Source organism: Merops nubicus, unplaced genomic scaffold (assembly GCF_000691845.1).
Source record: "Merops nubicus isolate BGI_N331 unplaced genomic scaffold, ASM69184v1 scaffold352, whole genome shotgun sequence".
Lineage (NCBI taxonomy): Eukaryota > Metazoa > Chordata > Aves > Coraciiformes > Meropidae > Merops > Merops nubicus.
Window position 1 is genome coordinate 88,017 of NW_008592630.1, and position 17,259 is coordinate 105,275.

The 17,259-nt window shown below is 37.4% G+C and overlaps 1 protein-coding gene across 1 annotated transcript in view; it reads right to left on the minus strand.

The window, feature by feature from the left end:
• Positions 1 to 17,259, minus strand: part of NPAS3 (neuronal PAS domain protein 3) — a 62,892-nt gene that overhangs the window by 32,832 nt on the left and 12,801 nt on the right. The window lies entirely within an intron of this gene.

Below are 17,259 nucleotides of genomic sequence, written 5' to 3' on the forward strand. Positions count from 1 at the left end.
AGAGGATGCCCAGGGGTTCCAATTCCACCCCTGGAGAGTGAAATCCTAGGAATGCTGCCTGAAATGGAGTAAGTTGAAACTCTGGGAAAAGAATAATCCACCACTTCCAGTTTCATTCTTTCAGGAGTGCTGTGGGTAAATAAAGGGTTCAATTTTTTCAGTAAAAGAATATACATACAGCACTGATGCCAGATATCAAACTGAAAATGGAAACTACAGTTCCTGTGCTCATGGATAAGAGGGCCATAAGATCTGGCAGGCATGGGCTTTTCCAGATTTTTCTCCCTCAGAGAAAACAACGTCAACTTGAAGAGAAGGCACTTCTTGAACTTCTGGGAGATGGGAGCCCCTTTCACTCTGATCCCACACTTGCTACCCACAGGTCAACAGAGATGTTGGTTGGTACCAGGTGCACTGGAGGAAGTGACGGAGATGGGATGTAGTTATAAGTCCACTGATACTCATCCCACAAAGACAGCAGCCAAACTCTGCTTCTGAACTGAGATTGATTATTAATATAAAGTTAGAGGGAATAAAAACCCCTTTCATTAATAAGACTGCAAACCACAAAGTGCACCCAAATTCAAATCTAATTCATGCTAGCAAATCTGTGATCTAAGCCTGGAAGTTTGTGGATTTTTTTTTTTTTTAAAAAAACCTAATCGTTAAAACATCTCCTTTCTCCACTATTTTACGTTTGGACTCCAGTGAGTGGTGAATCTGAATGAGCAAAGTGATTAGCTGCCGTGTTTGTCCATTTCACTTGCAGTTTTCTGACCACCCACATTTGAAGTAATTATTGTCTAAATTCACACTTAATGCATCTTCCAAGGGCAAACTATTCTATGAATATTTGAAAAAGTTCCTAAAGGCAAGGATGCTAAAACACTATTTCAAACATACTTTTTTTTTTTTTTTTTTTTTCCTCAAGACCTCATTAACTAATGAAGAAATAGCTAAAAGAAATAGGATTAACTTCACAGGAGGGGTAGTAATTGTAAATTTTGCTCCTTCTAGCTAGACTTACATATACATCTGCTTTTTATCATTATCTGTCTCTTTTTATCATGCAGTTTCAGCTTCCTGCAAAAACTGAAAGCTGTAAAAGCTCAAAAAAAAAGCTGATGGATAACTAGTAATAATGTGAAAAATAACCTTATACCAAACGAGCTATGCAAAAGTGTTGTTTTTTCATGAGTCCTTATGCTAATATGTTTGAAGTTGGCACTATCACTTGAGGGATTTTTTAAGATGCATCATACTTAAAATCCATTTATTTCTTCCTTGTATTTTTTTGAAACCTCCATGTCATTTGCAGCTAACTATCAACATGATTTGTTTTTGAACTACTCTCTATTCAGTTGGTACAGCACTTTTTTTCCTGACTTTTCATCTGAAATACACCTCAGATGTTGTATTACCCCAAGAGACAGTTCTAAACCTTCTAGACCCACCATATATTAACATTGTTGAATTGCAAGAGAGTTTGCTTCCAGATTCAAATTATTTAGCTTGTTCCTAGCTCTACCATGGATCAAAACATTCTAAAAACCCATGGGAATTCAAATTTCAGGGGTCAGCACTCAATTGCATCCTGATTCTGTACACTGGGACACGTACAACAAACTGCCCATCAGTTCCAGTGCCTGTGTGCCTCTAAAGAAGCTGTATTTCCATGCCTGAAATCCCTTCCTATGACAACATTAGTCAAACGCACCAAGTGGGAAATCTAATTGGTAGTAAAAAACAATCGTAGCTGTCATGACCTTGTCTACATTGTGAGTATTGCCACTTTTAACACTGGTTCATTTGAACTGGGATTAGGGGTGATAGGAATTATAGGGTCAATTATCTCCGGTAGCTAAAATTAATCTCTTTATAATTCAATCCCACAGCAGTAGTCTATCATATCCTAAAGCATTATTATGACTTTAACGAAGCTAAATTGCAAGAATGAACTGTTTTATGAAGGACAATACTTGGATCCATATGTAAATATTTAACAAAAATTTGCTAGGAATATTCTGAAAAAAGTAGTTGTGGGTCTTCTGTGCAGCTTTTTTAATAGATTCTTTCTTTTAAAAAGTATGCGACAGTCCAAATCCATCTTTAAACTATAACTTTCTTTTTTCTCATAATGGTACATGAATAGACCGGCATATTTAGGTGTCACAGCAATAGAAAACAGTGATACTATCTTCTGTCCACTATAAAAATGTGGGCGAATGCTGTACTCCTTATCACGAGGGTCATCAGAAACTTCATATGTCAAGAACTGTAAAGATTTCTCCACCTGCCTCCTAAATGAAATTAGCAGCAAGACTCTTTTTAAGTCTAATGGGAGCTGAACTGGGTTAACAGTTCAGAGACTTTTTTGCTTACAAACTGTTTATTGGCATGTGCTGTAACTTGCATGATGATTTCACCCTATAGAAGCAGAAGAAAATCTTATTGTCAAAATAAACCCTGTGACCCAATCTAGACCAGGATTTTAAATAGGTAATTCTGACCTGTGTTGTTGCTTGTAGTGTAACCTAGTTGTATAATAGTTATACTTGGATAGACATGTGGGTTAACCAGAAAGCAATAAAATTTTTAACACTATGAAATAAAAATAACTGCTGTAAGATGTCATGCTGAAGCCAAACAAATACCATAAAAATATTCTGTACTGTTTAATTGCTTTGTTAAAAAAAATTGAAATCAACTTTGCCTAACGCTCCAATATTTGGAAAAAAAAATTATTTGGCTTTTATTTTTAGCTGATTAGAAAAGGGATTTGCAAAATATTGTAAGTACATGTAAACACAGTTTACGAGTGTGGGAGTGTTAACAAGCCACATTGCTTGGACAAATATATATTTCGTTTCCCTGCCATATGCTCTCTTTAGTCATCTGTTAGCGATAAGCACTTAGATGTGCTCTACTAATGTCTACTCATTATAAACAAGCACATCAGAGAGACCTTGATAAAACCTTCCCTCTGTCAATACTCAAGGAAAGCCCAGTGATTGAAAAACACATCTGGAACCTGCTCATCATCCTTTAAAGCTAAATCTCTCCTCTGGAGATGGAAATACTTTCTTTGTCAAAAGACACCTTTAAATGTTATGTCCATTTTTCAACATGTATGTGATGTCAGAGTAAGGACATGCATTACCAGAGGCTATAAAAACCTGCAAGCATGAAAAATCTGTGAATTTCACCTTTAAGATGTCTCTGTGTTCTTCAAAACTTAAACGGCCATTAGAAAGAGATAAACTATTTCTTTTGTTCTCTGTGCAAATCACTATGCCAATTTATTATGGGGCTGTAACCACAGTGCTGGCAGAAGTGTTCCCTCTACTTCATTTCTCTTAATGAGATATTAAATTTGAAGCCTTAAAATTATTGTTTAGACCCAAATTTTAAGAAGACAGTCCTGTATGAAACATTCTAATTTATTTTGCATGCCTAGATATTTATTTAGCTGTCTTAGGAACAACTCACACATACATTTTTCCCCATTTACAGAAAAAAATGTGATTCACAAGGATACATATGTTTTGGTCTCTCAAAGATGTTATTTTATGCTTCCAAAATCAACACCTAAATCTTCAAAACACAATGAATTTTAACTATTAAAATTGGCTGAAAAAATATCTTACAAACTACAGTCATGTTCTTACATTTTTCTTTCAAAGAGTTGTGTGTTCCTTCACTCATAGATACATGGACATGCATCTGAAAACCTGCTTGTGACACTAGTGAGACAAATGTTTTATACTCCACACGGTAAAAGGTTTTCTAAGCTAAGACTGAACATTTGGCTTTCCTCTGTGTTCTGTCCCGGTTAGAAGGCAGAACTGTGTCCCACCTCCCTTATCCCTCAGTTTCCCAGATAGAGAGGTAAATAAGGAAGGCAGGGGTAATGAAAACCTTGCACCAAATTGAAAATTAACAAAATGAAATATAATAATTAACAGGGATCAGAAAGGAAGAAGGGAAGGGGTTTAACAGGGTACAGAAAGGAAGAAGGGTAGGGGTTTAACAGGGAAGGGGGGTTGTAGGAACAACAAGGTAAGGAAGATTAAACTTCCAAATATACAAAACCCAAATGCTATGCTGAGGCTCCCCAGTGCTGGATCTCGCTGGATTGAGGTGGATTGAAGCTGGATGCACAATCCTTGGACGTGGATGGAGGCAGGGAAGAGTCTGTAGATCAGGCCCAGGTCTCCAAGATGGCCACGGCCAGGTGTAGCACAGGGAGCAGCAGAGCAACGTGTGCCCAGGCAGAAGGTCAAAGGAGCAAGAGGAAGAAAAGAAGAGAGGAGGCGTGCCTTTCTCCCCTTTTTATAGACCTTGGCAGGAAATCCCGAAGACAGGAAAAAGGGGAGTGGGAATAGGACAGGTATACGCCCCTTTCATTCAGGCTTGTACCTGGTTTAGGGTTTCAGATCTCCACCCACCAGGGGCAGCAGGTTTCAAACCATTACACTCTGCACTTTTCCAAGAAAACAGAGTCCACTGTCACATCTGGAGTTGACACAGTAATATCTTAAAGGTTCTCTTTTTTTGACATCAAAATATATCCATGCCTATCAACTTAAACTTCAGTATAAGTTTCTTTTTCTACCACAATTCTCCTCTTCCCTCCCTGTACCCCACTGTAGTCACTACAACATTTCTATTCATTTATGTTTTCTCATGTTCAGGAGACATTTATTTCTGGGGTTCTGCAGCCCCATCCTCATTGAGATCAAAGTGTTTGCCCAGGCTTCAGGAAAGCTTTAGAAAACTACATCACTTCCCTATACTTATCATTTACCAGTAGCTGGGATCAGAGAGGTCCAGTAAGGCAGTTTAAGGCAGTTCTGTGTGCACTTCCAGTAATACTTGCACATCTCATTCTCGGACTTAGTGCATTTCTGTAACACTGCAGTATTCCTAACAACAGGTCCCACTGGAGTGTGACATTTTGGTGTTGAAAAGGACTGAGCCACTACAGGTGCAATATATTGGATCATCCCACATGTGCAGCAAGTTTGATGTGTCCTACCTACATCCAACTTGCTGTATACACATAGATCAATTCTCCATCATGTGTACAGTTAGCTTAACACAGAGGACTGACTGGATTGCCGCACAAGCCATGGAAAGTAGCTTGCATCTGTCCAGCGGCCACTCTTGGGGATTTCTGCATGTCTGGAAACTTTACTAATCACAACTCAGATAAGGAAATTGTGAAAGGTAAAGTTTGCAGATGTATGCTCCTGTTGTATCCATGTTAGATTTACTGTCTCTTTGCATCTATAAAATAAACATCACATCATCTTTTCCCTTGTTAGCATCACCGATCTCCAACTTTTTAAGTATCGCATACCTTTTCTCTTGGACAGCATAAGAGAATAACATCTCTACTTACAGTAATTATTCTCAACTCTGATTCAGAAGTTTGCTGCTTGAATAAATGCTTTTATGCTGATTTTTTTTTCTCTGATTATAGTAGTCCATCTAATAAAAGATAAGGCTTCTACACACAAACCTTGTCCTATTATATCAAGTCTGCATCAGAACAAAGGGAACTAGTAGTTAGTGCAGCCATAGGTGAGTCATTCTGAACCATGGTGGATAAAACCCCACAGACTAGTCAGCAACCTATGACGCCTAAGAAACAGCTCTATGTGTAAAATGCAGCCAGTCTTAATTCAGGTTTGCACTGCACGCTACCTGAACCACTGTTGAGAGCTGTGGTCTTGAGCACCCGTTCAAAGAATACGAGTCTGATTTCAAGGAGGGTGAACATTATTCCTAACACATACATAGTTTCAAGGTCAATAGCCTCTTTTCCATCTACAAGTGCATTTCAAATCCCTTCATATACACCTGCAAAAGACAATCTGAAAATGGAAATAGTATTTACATTTAAACAGCATATTTGGTCTCGGGACGTATTTTATTGTTAAAAAGTCAATAACAGTTTTCGGAGACATGCTAGGCTTTTCCCATGTTTCCTTTGATATCACTCTTTCCAAATAATACAATTCAAAAGCTATTTTGCTGCTTTAAACAGTCAGAGGCAGAATTTAGGCTAATCCTAAGGGGTTTTAAAAAAGTATCCTTACGAGATCTCAAACTCATTGGGTGCTTAAAGACAAGAATCACATGAGAAACACTCTGGCTTGGCAGGCTCACTTCATAGCTCTTGCTCAATCCCTAAAATGACCCGAGTAGAATATTATTTATTGCATATGAGGAATGTTGAGACCAGCAGCAAGCACAATAGCCACAGTTACTTTCATTCAAGTACACCACAGGGAATAGCTGTTCTTCTGTGTAAAAATTAGTGTTTTGTGTCGTTACCGACACCCGATCCCCGGGATAGTTGCCACCCAATCTCTACTGTTGGGTACCATCACAGACACTGACTTCAATGTGAAGGATGCTGCAAATGGCGTTTATTGCATCATTGCAATTACTTATATATGACAAGCCACGCCCACAAGGCCCCTCGTGGGCAATCTATACTTTCCGTTACATCGCGAAATCTTCCGCACGCCGATCCCTGCCTAGGGCGGGCTCTACTCACCACAACAGTTTTGAGCACTCACTCAAAAAGCTCCTGGTTCCTCAACCCCAGGACATATAACCTATTATCTCCCACTTGCAACTCACTAGATAATAAACTAAAGAGGAAGGAATGAGGACAGCCTTCTAATTCTCCAAATGAGTAAAGACAAAACAAGAACCCGACATTGCCCATATTATGTTTAATATATGAAGCTCCCTGACCTGTACATGGCTAGGTTAGGGTTATCTAAAGAATAAACTACAAATTCTCTGTGGGAGTAAAGGAAGACTGTTGTATGATAAACAATTCCTAACGCAGTCATTAAAAACCAAACGTATTTTCAACAGTGTACAATAAGTTGCTTCTCAAGAGTTATCATATCAGAGGTTGCTCAAGAATAACTAATAAAAATATATTTGCTTTCAACATTTTTAGATCCTTTAGATTAACATTATTAGACCCTCAATTTATGGCTGATTTTTCACTCTGTAATATAACAGCATTTCCACTTTATTACTTGGGGTAATAGATTAGCAGTTATTGTTTAGCATGGTATAGCACAGTGTCCTGCACTGTATACGGATACATATATTTCTTTGTCACCATGATGGCTCTCACGCCAGAATTCTGAGGTCCAGTATTTCATTGGCATTCCTTGTGGTAGTAAAAGTTGCATGATCAAGACCCTCCATTTATAAGCATATTTGTATTGTAAAATAGCTTATTATGTCTTCCTTTCCTGTGTTGTGATTTTTTTATTAACTGAAATAGATTAGCAGGCTGGTTTTCTCAAATAAAAGATATTGTAGAGCTGACACTTCTGAAATCAGCCTCATAATACAAGTCTCAAGAAATATCGTGCTGAGTCATTACGCATTATAATTATTAATTTATTTTGCTTTATACAACTGCAAAGGTTTCTGTTCTCATAATCAGTCCCCACAATAAGAACTCCAAGCATTTTATTAAATAGTATCCTTTAAATATATGCAGTGTTAGTAACTCAACATTCCAGGTTTTATTTTAATACCTTTGAACTCTTTTCCTTTTTAAGATGCCTTATTAACAACTTATCTATCAACACCGCATTATTTTTTCATAATCCAAAGCTTACAAGCATTTGAAGAAGATCAACATTAAAAAAATGCAAAAAGAAGAAACTAAATGAAATCACTACACTGCAACCTGAAAAAGTAGTCACAAAAAATGGTTTTATAGCAGAATAGTTTTTGAAGTAACTGGCACAAAGACTGTTCTAGCGCAGATTGCTGCAAGAGTGCTCTTGGCAAGAATATCATAAGCAGTAGCAAAACCTTAATATGCTCAAACAGCCAAATGCAAACTGACACCAGGAAGCCTTGTGTGGCAACAAACAGGAAAAAATAAAGTAACTCAATCTAATACAAACCTGCATACAAAGGGATCAATTTTTACAATTCGTGGTTTAGCATAGAATACAGCTGTCCTCAGAGTGAATATAGAGTAGCTATACATAAGAAATTAGAATTATCAATTCGAGGGAATTTCTCAAGAGTCCTTTTGATATGTAATACAGCAAATATAATGACTAAGAAACCAGACATCAATGCATTAAATGAGATCAGGTTGAGATCTATTTAGAAAAGACAGGTTTAAACTGGAAAAAGAATCTCTTTGATATGACCTCCAGAGCAGACCATTTGCAGAAGGATTCAAGATGAGCAGATTTACCCTTACATATCTATTTGCTCCACAGCTGCTGTTAAATATAAACTCTCAAATATCTAATATTGAGTTACAGTAGAATTAAGTCCATACAGTAAAAAATATTAAGGAGCTGGGATTTTCTTATGCTTCCAACAAATGTTGTGTGTAAATTTGGAGGAATAAATGAAACATAGTCTATTTAAAATCTAGCTAATGTAACAAACTTATTTCTAAGTGATCTTACAGATTCTGGCTACTGCTGGTCTAAGCTAGGAATCTGGAATGCCTCATAATTTTTGTTAGTCTGCATCCCTGATTTCTGGCCAATGAAACAAAAACCCTGAAACAGAAAAGATAGCTCAATTTTAACAGATTTTCCACTGCAAATCCCTTGGGGTTCAAATGTGTTGCATTTTTTTCTTTTCCTCATGGAACGTTTGAAGTCACCTTTAAAAATAACGCCTCGAGGATATTTTTTCCTTAATACTATTTAAAGAAAGTTGAAAGCATTTAGCTATTGAAGTGTGCAGGTTTCTAATAAAGGAATTGTCATCCTTGCCCATGAGCCAATTCTCTAGAATTGGTAAGTACCTCCTTATGTTTGTTCTAAATTTGCCATTTACTGCTTTAATTTTGTTCTAACCCTACATATTGAGAGGCTGCAGAAAGTTATACCCTAGTTCACCTTTTCTATACACTGATGTTTTCTACCATGTGCCTCCATCATCTTTCTTCCAAGCTGAATCACCTAGGTATATTTTAGCTGCTCCACAACATTGATCAATGTTGCCACGTTTTTGCTGTTCTACAGTCTTCAGTTTGGGATGAAGTGGGATAGCAAGTGCACAAATATTCAAGATAAAGGAAAAAACATTGATTTATACAGTGGCATAATTACATTCTGTTAATGAATTCTGTTTAATTTTTAATTTATTTTCTAATAATTTATTAGCACTCTGTTTGCTTTCTGATCACTACTGAGCACTAAGCTGTTCCTTTCATAAACCTCTCATTACAATAAGCAGGTATCTCCTTTGAGCAGTTACAGCTTGTTCAGAGCTCCTCATTGTACATTTACAGCCAGGATTGCTTCTTCCCAGGTGTATTACTTTACATTTACCCAAATTTCACCTGCTATTTTATTGTTCCTTCACACAGAATCATGAAGTTTTTGTGCTACTGTTCACATTAGACTTACATTTTTATAATCTAATAAGCAGTGTAACTTTCCTGTTCACCTTGACTTCCATTTAATTTATGAATATGTTGAGAATGAAAGGCTCCAAAAAGAGCAATGTCTGTGAAAAAGCAGCAGTGAATACCGAAACTGAGAAAACTGACCATTCTTGGGTTTGGTTTTTTAAAGCACTTACTTATCCAGGAGAGGATCCTCCCCCATCCACTGTCAGCCTAACTTCTTTTGGACTTTTAGTCAGGGATGACACTGGTTCCCAAGCTGGAAATGCAGCTACTCTGTACCAAATGGACAACCCCTGTAGAGACCCTTGCCTGAGAAAGCTTCCATCTTTCACTTTTCCTTCACATGTTGTATGTACTGACATGGTCACCAATTGAATTTTAATTTAGTTACTGTTGAAGAGTTTCAGATTATGAGCTCCCTTGTGCTAAGACACAAGGAAGGTGTTACCTATTGTTTACAGCAAGCACTGCAAACTAGTGTATCGGAAAGGAATGTGTTTGTTAGGAGGTGTCCTTCCTGAAACAAATCTTTGTACAGCTTTCTGAAAAAAATGAGAACAAGTATACACATTTATTTTGTACAATTCTGTGAAATACAATGAAGTAATACTGAATAATTAATAGAGACATACAAACTGTGTGTTTGGTGGCAGTGACAGCAATAGGCCATAAATGTTTGGATCTCATGTTTGAGCTCCTTTCCATAGATACATGACCTGTAAAAGCTTCTAGTGCCATACTGCGCCTTTCCTGAAACTTCTGAGGAATGTGAAAATATTTTCAACCAAACCAAATTTGCCCAGAAATATTCAGTGATGGGATCTGTTTCATGGCAAATCACCCCAATTTTGCAAGAGCTCTGTGACCAGAATCAACTTAGAGTTATGGAAAGGGGGATTTTTGTGGGTAATTTCAAGAACCTGTACTGTCATTACTAGCTGAAGTCCACTCAAACCAGGTATGTGATTTCTCTTTGAAGAAAAATCTCTTATTTCACTTAGAGATGGATGATCTTTGCAAAGCTCTGACCTTCTCCTTGACAGCTACAAATGAACTACTATTTATGATTTGTTTCTATAATCCACTTAATGTAGCAATCTAGATTATAGATAGCAATTTATTTGTAAAAATCATAATAAACCAGCATTGTTTTAAATGCCAGATATGGATAAACGGGAGCAAGAACTGATGAGACAAGATTCGTGTTCTTGAATCTACACTGAAGAATTATGGCAGCATTTTGCTTTATCTGCATTGGAATCAATTTAGTAATTTTTTAATTCACTGATTTTCTGTTGTTTGCGTAACATTTATTAATTGATTGTCATACTCATGCAATTAATTCAAAAGTTGGCAAGTTTAACCTGCAGAGATTAATTTTATTTTACTAACCCACCACCTAGAATACATTTTTTTAAAAAACAGGTTACCAAGAAATTACCTCCACATCAATCATATTTATAAATGAGATACAGTAGAGGTGTTGCATGCCATCTGTCAGTCCACACCAAACCTTGCCTTATAGTTGAGAAAGTTTTTCTGTGTAAATTAATAGAATAACATGAGAAAATTAGGACAACTCTGTCCTTCATTCATTGCAGCCCTACCCAAAAGTCAGTTTGAACACCCAGGACCTATCCTCTGCAAGGCTGGGAATCTCTCATTTAAGAGTATGATGCATCTCAGGTCACATCAAAACAAATGGTATGCCTGCCCCATCATCCAGTGGCCACAGGATCTGCTCCTTCACAACAACCTTCAGGTTGCTCAGCTGTCAAGTACTTCTCATCTGGAATGAGAGTCATTCATTTGCCCTTCGTGTCACGCTCATTTACAACGGCTGGAATGTTTATTCAGAAGGGGAGCAGAGATAATGAGCAAGGTTTCTTTGCTCTTGGTTACCAGGGGCTATTCACAAGACTTCAGACTCACATGCTGTGCTCCTCATTGCAACTCAAAACAACAGAGACAGAGAAAAAATAACATTCCCAACTCTAATTATTTTACTACAACTTTCACCATATTTGGTGTTTAACTGAAAGCCTCAGTTCTGTGTCTTGTTTCCTCTGTGATTCAGGCTGCAGTAAACTTGGACATGCTGACAAAACAGACTTTTTTATAGAGAGAGGCAAGGAATATGCCTTAGACAATGAGTTTCTCTGGGGCCTATATATGGCTAAAATAGACCCAAACATTTTGATCTCAAAATGAGGATTTAATATCTCTCACAGGCAATACAAAAGTTCAGACAAATGTGCAGAACTAGGTACAAGAAGCCACAGACTGAATTCAGCATGCAATGCAGACTGTCAGATACATGGGTGTGTAAGCTACAATGCATGGAAATGCTGCAGCACTTCTAGGATCCCGGCCCAGACATCTACTTATTTTTGTACAGAGAATAAAACACGGCCTTGTTTCTCTCTCCTGTAATGTTTGGAAAACTAGAAGAAAGCCTTAGCCTCCTCAGTGTTTGTCATTCAAATCTGAAATTAGCTCTTCATGTAACAACTAAGGGTAGAAGATATATTTACATTCATATATGCTTTAATCACATGACCAGCCCACTGATTTAGTGGGACTAGATCTGTGATCTATTTGCAATATAAGAGGTTAAATGATCTTGGCATTCACTGATAAGATTGTGAGAAATGTATAAAATATTTAACAACTCAAGATCACTGGATTCCTACAGAATGTAATAGAAAACTACAAAATTAATGTGAAAAGCCTTAGAACTGTATCTTTTTGATGGGTTTTAAAACCATCCTACAGAAACTTTTAGCAAGCACAGAAATTACCTGTTAAAATCTGTGGGATTGTTAAAAATACCTCGAGGAGATTTCACATCATTCATGTTAACCTGGTAGAACTTTTCAGTAAAGAAAGGGAAACAGGTTGTTAACATCTGTAAATTTTGGAGACATATATTTTTACCCATTGAGTCATTAGTAGCCCACTGCATATCAATCTACACCCCCCTGAAATCCAGTGATGCCTGGAATTGCTTAGACCATGTAAAACAGCTCAGTATTTGGGTCATTTCCATGTTTAAGTCACTTGTAAGATAATTTCTCCTGTTTTATCATCTCTTTATGCTGACCACCTCCCTTAAATCTCAGGTGAAATCCACAGGACACTTTGAACAAGCATGTGCTTCATATAATTGACTGTCTGGTTTAGCTGCTAAATTTAAAGCAAGCCAGGGCTATGGCACTGTGTATTTTGCTGGATATATTTTCTGGCTTTGTGGGGTATTGGCTGCATGATCTGATAAAATCTGAGGCTAAACGAACTCTACAATTTGTATTCCTACAGCCACAAGTTTATTGGCTTGCTGTTTTTTTTCCTTGGCTCTGTCTGTAAGGTTCATTACTTACAGTTACTGCAGAATCAATTTGAAATGGCCAAAATCAGTGATGGAATTTATAGCACAATAAACGTACTGCCATACAAGTGCTGTTACACATGAAAGGGCCTTGGAATATTCTTTTCAGCAATCCTTCTACATAGCAGAGTGTTCTGTTTTTATCAATTTAACGGAATCATCACAGGCATATTCTGAGAGGTGTAATCCTGACAGCTACACAGCAGATTTTCTCTGAGGCAGATATTTTTACAGGAAAACAATATTATTGATAAAATCTTAGCATATCAGAACACAGAAAAGAAGCTGAACACATCTTTTTCACTCTCCACATCAGCCATTTACAGTTCCATTTCACTAAAAAAACCCAAACAACAACCCTGAACTAGAAAGAGTTTATAAAGAAAGCATTCTCACACTCTTGAGATAGATATTAATTAGTTATCAGTTTAGTAACCCAAAATGTAGAGTAAGAACACTAAGTGGGCACTGTGGTGTATGGAAAATGTGGAGTGCATTTGAAGCTATAGAATCAGTAGTTGTCCATTTACAAAAGCTTATAAAGATTTACATTTCTACTTAATCTATTTTTCTTTCCAAGTGTCTCTGTTATAGACATCTCATATTTTACATGCTTTTGAAGCACAGGAAGTTTTAACTTTAGCATGATACATTGTGAAAAAAACACAGAAAAGACAGATGGCAGCCTGTCCTCCCCAAAACTCAATTTCATAATATGCATGTGATTGTTAATAGGCAGGCACTAAAAATTTTTTCTTGATGGAGAAGAGTTGATAAATTGTCAACATAAACTTCATCTATGGTTGCTTCAGTGATCTAAAGCTCTTCTCTGAGTTTTCTAACATCAAAGTCTTCATCTTGCAACCATATCAAAATTTATGAACACATATGACTATAAAGTGACTGAAAACAACCCATAATGCATGTTTGTGTATTGTGAATCAGCTCCTTCCTTCCTCAGGAAAATGTGCCCAGTGCCCCATTCCCAGCCCTGAGTATGTGACTGTGGGAGAACCAGACTGGGTTCAGCAATGCCCTGTGAGCTAATTAAAACAGGGCTCTGCATCTAGGTATCTCTTAAACACAGTGCTGGGTCTCGTGGTGGACTGACCTAACCAACATAGTCTTTATAACAATACAACAATGTGAAGGAACGCAAGAACTGAAAGCAGTTACTAGTTAGGAAAAAAAAAAAAAAACACGTTCCTGAGCAAGAAGAAACTAATGCAAAGGCTAATAAGGTAACAATTTTCAAGAAGAGAAATGTTTACCTAATATGTCAGAGAAAAAACACTGGAATTCCAAAATTTGTCAAAATTCAAAGGGCACACTGAGTTCACATGAAATAAAAGAGCATTCAATTAACGTATGCACAAATTCTTTGGGAAACTGCCCAAATTACTTATACATAGAATGAGACCTGTTTACACTGAAAGTGCAGAGTTCAGTGGAATATTTAACATTTTACTGTAAGTGTTAACTACTAATTTTGGATTTTCAAAGGCTTATAACAATTAAATATTTATTTCCATACCGATAAGAACTCATTTTATTTCCAAGAATAACTGAGAAACAGTAACTCAACAGCAGATGAGCTGTGGCTGCTGTGGTATAAACATGGTATGTTTTGCCTGGAACAAAATATCGTGATGATACCACCACATATTTAATCATAAAAGTTCCTTAAGTTTGACTGTGGAAAGACGACAGAACATTTTTACAGAATCAGAGAATACCAAGTTGAAAGGGATCTCAAGGATCAGGATCTTCTTCTTATACAGAGGAGACACTGCCTGCAAGTATGTGACCAATAAGTGAAGCCATGGGAAGAATCCATATTCCTCAAACTTTATTTAGAGCAATACTGTCAATTTTAAAGGCACTGAACTTGGATTCTGCTGCATTAATTGTTTGCAGTCTGCATTACTCTTCATATGTCCCCTCAATTAAACAAAACAAATAACCCCAGAAAACCCCAGCAGTAGACTAAGAATAGATTTCAAACTTAGGAAATATTGTCAACCTAGACAGATACACCCTTTTTACTCTTTTCCAAGAATATTTGGATAGAGTCACTGATGTGCTATATTGTTTGGATTATCTTTTGCTGACTGCATGCCCCAACGGGAAGGCCACTGTTATCAATAAGCAGCACACAGGCCAGACCTCTCTCTCCAATTCTAAAGCATACATGAAAGATACAAGATGGCTAACAACCAGAGGAAAAAAAAAAAGATTGATAAATTCACTCACAGTGTAGGGCAAAGCAAATACAGGAGCAAACTGAGTCAGAAGCCAAGTGACCAGCCCAATTCCAATCGTATAGCAATTGCCAAAAACCCACACCATTATTACACACATAATTCTCCCTCTGCTCCCCATTATGGTGGTATCCCACCATCACTGGGAGCTCTGCCTGCAATGAACAGTTGGGAAACCCTTCCAATAACAGGAAACCCTACATTAAAATAACTAACAAACAAAAAACAAACCTCCCCCCTCACTGCAAGCAGAGCCAGACTTTATACTGTCAACTTAAGAGGCAGGACACCTGATGTTAATGCTAAAGGGAAGGCACATGGTGGTGATCTCCTAATTGGCTCCCACTCAAGGTTGGACAGGCCTTGGGTGAAAACCAATCAGGAAGGTTCTTCCTGCCTGGTTGTGGACATCATCCACATGCCAACCCTGATTCAGGGCTGGGAGTTTAGACCCCAGCACTTCAGTTTATGATGGAAAAAAAGACTCAGTTATAATTCTAGTCTTTGTATGTCTGTACAAAGGAAAGGGCAATGGGAGCTTCTAATGTGCTATCATAGAAAAAAAAGTGGAAAACATATTATTTACAACTGATGAAATAGATCTTGACTGTGTCCCTCTAATGGCAAGCAAGTCACATAGCAATGTTCACAAGAAGTTCAGAGAGAATAAAACACCGACCCATAAAAAGTGAAATAAAACTTGTAACCCTCTTCAGGGAAAGCTCTTCAGAGTTCAGACTTCTTTATGCAATCTGTATAGATTCCCAGTAATGGTTCCAGTATGATGGTTTTCAGAAAATGACCATTTCTTGTAATGCACTTAGTGTTTTCATTTGTTTGAGGTCTTTTGTATCAAAAAATTTATAGTAATGGAAAAAATTAAGCTCTCCTAAGCTTATTCTCAGATACTGATTATTTTCCTTTAAGCAGGCTTGGTTCTAAGGAGGGACAGACAAAAAATATAGCAGTAACAATTAAAATTTCTTATTTCACACTGGTTATAGATGCATTAAAGTATATACGCTCCAGGGTCAGTATAAGCCTTGCTCAGCTTTCTTTAAAAGCACTGGGAGTAATAAAGACTTCCATTTTATCTTCAGTGAAATAATACTGCTGAAATATCACCTCATTTTTGATGTCAGCAGTGATTTCTTTTTACCTCCATGATGTCAAATGGGAATTATTATTATTAGAACGACAGCTTCCTAATGATGCTGTAAAGAGGAGAAACTGAAACTCTTCCCACCAAACATCTATATTCTGCTTTCTCCACAGGGTAAAGCAGATGGGCTCAACCAAATGTCATTCCTCAGCATTAAAGAGACAAATTGAGAGGCATGCTTAAACATTTAGAAACCGAAGCATAATGGCTTATTTGGTTATATAGTGGTGTATATGTACTCTGGACAGTAGAGAAAAAGGACACATAATGCAGAAACTCTTTCTGGGAAGCATGGCTTGAAACACTTATGATCAGTTTTCTGTTCTAGAAGGCAAAACCAGCAAATCAGTGTTCAGATCACTATCCAGAAGACACTGTACCAGGTTAAGTCAACAGCTACAGGGAATGAAAGATGAAAGCCTCATGTGGTGGTCCTTGTTTGCCTGCTGGCTTCATGTATGGCATATTGGTGATGGACACATCACTGAAATGCTCTGTGCCTTTTTGTTCTCCTATTCTGTCAAATGAATAGGTACAGAGGAACCTTGCTTCATACAACACTAAATTAGAAAAAAAAATTTGGCTTTTGAGAAAATGATGGACCTAGAACCTTATGCAACCACCTATTCATGAAGAAAGTCAGGGAAGGGCAGCTGCAAAATGGTACTATCTGTGTGAGTGAATGGAGCATTTTGATCTGCTAATACCTTCACTTTGGTCCAAACATAAAGAGCTATAGTGCATAATGATTTCCTACCACTTCCACACGTGCATATTACATGTAATGCTTCATACTAGTTGATAAAGCTTGGAGGCCTTTCTATAAAGGTTTTTTTTAAATAAGAATGGCAAAGTTTGCAAGGAGCTGAGCCAGCTGAGGAATTGGATACCACCAGCCCTGCTCCTCTCCCATAACAAGGTGTCAGGAACAGCAGCTTCACAGGGCTCCCCTGGGCTACATCTATGGGGCAGGAAATCACGTTTTTCTGTTAGTACATTGCCTTTTCTTTTC